General features: G+C 44.3%; 1 pseudogene; it reads right to left on the bottom strand.

Annotated features, from left to right (window-relative positions):
• Positions 1 to 762: 762 nt before the first annotated feature.
• On the bottom strand, positions 763 to 3,974 carry LOC125365763 (annotated as a pseudogene).
• Positions 3,975 to 4,843: the final 869 nt, after the last annotated feature.

The following is a 4,843-nucleotide window of genomic DNA, read 5'->3' on the forward strand; positions in this document are numbered from 1 at the left end:
TCAAAATAGTGGTTTGAAAGGGGATTTCTTCTCTTAAGTTCTGAGTATCGCTGTGGCTCCATGCACTTTTGTTCAAGAAGGTTTCATTTCCTGAGCCAAGGTCAATGATGTTGGGCTTCATAGTCAGGCCAACTGTTCCACCAGAGCTGGTGTACTCTGCAAGCCCATACTGGAATACTACATGCTGCTTTGTGTGTGAGGGGTGATCGATGGGAAAGTTGGCTATGTCCTGTTGTTGGCTGAAAAGATTGGCACTCTATCAATGGGCAGATAGTACTGGATGTACCTCCTTTTTAAAAGTATCGAGATAGCAACATTTTTTTTCATGGGGGAGCCTTGCTTTTGGGGCTTGCTGTGTTTAATGACTATGCCACAGAAAACTTCAGTATCTTCAAGAAGTGCCACAGAAAGTAAGAAACTTGATTTCTCTTTCCTTTGTATTGTGCCATGGTCAAGGGGCCATGTCCTGGGCCTCTATAGCACTGCCACTGACCTCCTCCTCCTGGTGGTCCTGCTGGCTTCTGTCTTGGTCTAATGCAAGCTCTTCTGCTGTAGCCTGCGGGTGCTGGCCATCTCAGTCCCAGCCCTGTGCATGCCTGGGCCTCTACTCAGAGCTCCTCTGGTAGGAAGGGCCTGTAAGCTGGCCCCAGTCACTGCCCTGCTCTCCAGCATTGAAGCTCTGAGGAGACCCCTCCTCTACTGGGCTGATTCTTACCTTCCTGCTTCACTTAGCCTATTCAGTGATGAAGACTAGGACTTGTCTCACACTGGGGAGACTGGCTTCTTCTCCCAGAGAATTTGATTTTCTGGCTGTGGAGCAGCTAATTCCTCGTGTTGGGCTCTCACCATGGATGGGTGTTGGGGGTGGGCTTCGGCACCTGGCTGGATGGGGCAAGAAGTGACCATCTGTCAAGTTTACAGAGCTGAGGGGCTCCTGATCACCACCCCCACCCCTCCACACACATACTTTACAATGATTGCCACAGCATTCTTGGACGCCACATCTGGTTCTAGGGCCACCATCTACTGTCCTGGCTATTGCTCCCTCCCTTCTTGAGAACTTGAAAGTGGGTTCTGAAATCCAATTTGCTGTGCATGACTGCTCTGGAATTATGCTAGGATTCAGCACAGCATTTTTCCCCTTTACATTAAGAACAGACCCAACTCTGGCAAGGGTAAACAGGAAGATCTACTGAGACCAAAAAGTGTGAAATACACGTCCACAGCACCACACCGTAACCTCAGTCGTGGGAAGTACTAGAATTCATAAGTTTCCAAAGTTGATCTTCCAGGGCTTCATTGCATAAGCATCATTCTGGACCATATTAAGCAGCCACTGCAGTTCTTCATAGCTCCTGTCCACTTTACTATAGTCCACTTTAGTCAACAACTGCTTCAAAAGCTGCTATCCTGATGTCCACAAAATGGCCATATTCAGCATAAGATTTAAAGAGCTGGGTCACTGGAAACATGTCCATTCTTCTGAAGCACCTTTATGGCTCTCAAGCAACTGACAGTAATGGTATGGCTGTAACTTGGAAGTAGTTTTTCCATATTCAAGAATCTGGTGATTTCCTCCAGAATGAGTCCGCACCAGGTTTTAAGTTAATGTTTGCTAATGTCATTGTTCACACTGACTGCCGGTGTGGTGTAACAGAGTTTGCCAGAGCATCAATCACTTCTGCATGATAATAGTTATCTGAAACCTCATTTTTTCTGTTGTTGTTGTACTTGATTAAATCTAAAATGAATGTGAAATCATCTTTAGGACAAAGCTTATGAATGTATTAACAAAGCCATTGCAACTGGCAGAGTCTTTTGTAGCAAATAATTTTGAAAGCTCCTAAAGTTGTTTGTTTTCACAATGTTCGGGCAAGTTTTACAACAAAGCATCCTGGTAAAGAGTGATTTTTATCACCAGTGGTCCTGTCCACATGCTCCCCATTGAATTTTCAATCTTTGCAAGGCAGAAGCAAGCTGACAGTCTCACTTGGTAGAAACACTGCTCTTGTTCTAAGCTGTCAGTGAGTGCAAGGCGGGATGCAGGCATAGGAAACTTCTCCAAGGCCAGGATGGATTCCTACTGTGTGACCCCATCCCTTGCATAGAGTTGATATTGCCACATAAAATCAGACTGCTTCCTCAGCACTGACATATCTGGGTCTATTCTTATCCATAGCAAAGGAGACTCCACATCTATGGCAGAAAGATCTATGTCGACTTCTTCCTCGTTCATCAGTGGGATTTTTCTCTCGTGCCTTCTGCTTATGTAATGGCAGGGGATATCATGTTTCAGGCTGTTCTCTTCGTTCTGCAGCATGTGACTGAAAGATCCATCTAATTCCTGTACTGTCACTTTGAACTGGTCCCACATATTTGAGTTCCAAGGATGTATAATCTTGTTTATTTCCAATTCTAAGACATTTTGTTTTCTATTAAATGCAAAACTTCCATAAGATTTTACTACTCCACTCTGGTCTACCCCTTGCATTATTAAGGGCTGGATATTCTTGAAAGACATTTGAAATGGATTTCAAAAATCCAGACTGGGAAACCAACATCTGACTCCACATATGTGAATAGAACTACTGAGATGAAGCAGTCCTAGCCAAATTTAGCAGTTTATGTTCGATCAGTCTATCACCAGGTGAGCTTCACACTGAAATATAATGTAGTTGTGCCAGGAGAGAGTGTGCAGGTACTTTATTGAAAAGTGTAGGTAGGATGCTGTATTATCCTTTTTTCCTCCATAAAATAGAGAATGTAGTAACCACCCCACTCCGTTTTCAGCTCATTTGCCACTATTTTATCTAGTTCCTCCTTAATCCAATGGCAGTATTCATTAACACCAAAAGTGTTTTTCACCCAAAGTCCATAAGTATAGCCAGAAATTCCTTTCAGCACCCACTCATCAGACCAAGACATTCTGGCTAGAAAACATTCAAAAAATTGCTGGGCCAATGACTGGGATAAACACCTCCTAATCAGAGGTGTCTCATCTATAATCCTGGCACTGTAGAGTAGATTTGTGCTGAAAATGCTCATGGAAGCATAGGTCGCCACTTCCACATAAGCCTCATTAATGAACAGAGTCTTAAAAGAGGAGTAGGTTTAGCAACATGAAAGAAATTCTTCATAAAACTCAAACTTGATGAAGCTAAGATGTATGTTTAAGCAATAGAAGTGGAGGTAAACAAAAATGAGTAACTTCATGCATGTATGGATCCTCAAGTATTTCAAAAGGTCCAATGGCCAAGGAGATATTTGAGGCTGCTGTAGGAATTGTAAGCATATAATGGAAGGTCTTCTTCCACATACCATGGATATATTCTGTCTCTACCAGATCTCCATTGGACACTGCCTCCATGGCAGCATCTACTGTAAATCCCAATTCCCATGTACACAATTTCAAGTAGGAATCAACACATGAGAACCAACATCTTGTGGAATTTTGATACCCACAAGAGAAGACTTGAGCTCCTCTCCCTGCCATCATGCCCTCTACACTGGGTACCACAAAATGAAGACCTCCTTTCAGTTGATCCAACAAAAAAGTAATGGGTATCCTCAGGACCTTTAACTCGGCATTGTCTTTCCACAGCTCTGATGGAACCTTAATGCAAAGCTCTCCATGTCCTGCTTCAGGATCAATAGCAGTTACTGCAGCAGCGTAAGCATTAGAAAAGGAAGTGAGATCTTGCTGTTTAGATTCGTTGTGACAACCTTGGAAGTTTGGATCATTATATCTAAAAGCAGCCTCTAAATCATTGATGCTTATTTGGGCTATTCTACATTGCTTGCTGTTTAACTTGATTCCATGCAAGTTTGCAACTGTAAACAATACAGTCAGTTCCACAGATCCCACAACAGATTTTTCTCAAGTTTATGTTGATGCAGAGGACCTGGTCAGTTAATTTATAAGGCCACAGGCTCTTGAAGCCCTGGTCTCCCATCTTCCTGTTCATTTTGGAAGGTTTTAGACTCACCAGTGATGCAAGGTGGCCCCTTAAGGCTGGGAGTCTTGGGTCCAACCACTCCTTAGTCCTCCACCAACCCAGCAGTCTTACCCCACAGCCCAGACTCTCCCTGAGCCCAGATCTGGACCCCGCCATTTGAAACTGGCTACATCAACTTGTTTCCCCTCTCTTGCCTTCAGCGAGGTTGGGTTCCACTGAGGCGATGATCAGCAACTGCTTAAAGTGATTGCTCTGCTCTGCTACTTAGAGCCACCACTGTCAAGAGGCTGAACCCTGAAGCCTCAGCCCTCAACACCATCCGTGTTACTGGGAGGTTTTTACCTGTATTGCTGGCTGTCCGAGAGTGTATTTTGAGGTCTGCTCAGGGAGTCTTGGGCACCAAGTCCCTTTGTGGGGCCTCTGTCTGCCAGCATGTTCCTACTCACTCTTCACCTCCTTCCCCTAGCAGCCTGGACAAAGCCAGTGAAGTTCAGGCTGTCCTGCTCTCCTTTATATGCAGTTCATGATGAACCCACCCTTGAACATGGGAATCCCCTTTCAGTAGGTTGTTTGCTCCCAGGAGCCTGCAGAGAAAGAGTGGGTCTAGGCCCCACCTTTAATCCTTTCTACTCAAGATGCTGAGATCTGAGGATGGAGGTTCAAAGATAGCCTGAGCAGGAAAGTCTAACAGACTCATCTGCAATTTACTACCAAGAAAAAAAAATGCCAGCAAAGAATCTGAGGCTCAAGTGGTAGAGGACAAGTCTTGAGCACAAAAGTTTAGGACCCAGGATAAGAATTGAAGCCCCAGCAAGGACACAAAAACCTTCAGGATTATGTGTGTGTTTTAAAGCATACATCAGATCTTTGTCATTGTAGGAACATCT

The sequence above is a fragment of the Perognathus longimembris genome, chromosome 17, assembly GCF_023159225.1.
Source record: "Perognathus longimembris pacificus isolate PPM17 chromosome 17, ASM2315922v1, whole genome shotgun sequence".
Classification (NCBI taxonomy): Eukaryota; Metazoa; Chordata; class Mammalia; order Rodentia; family Heteromyidae; genus Perognathus; species Perognathus longimembris.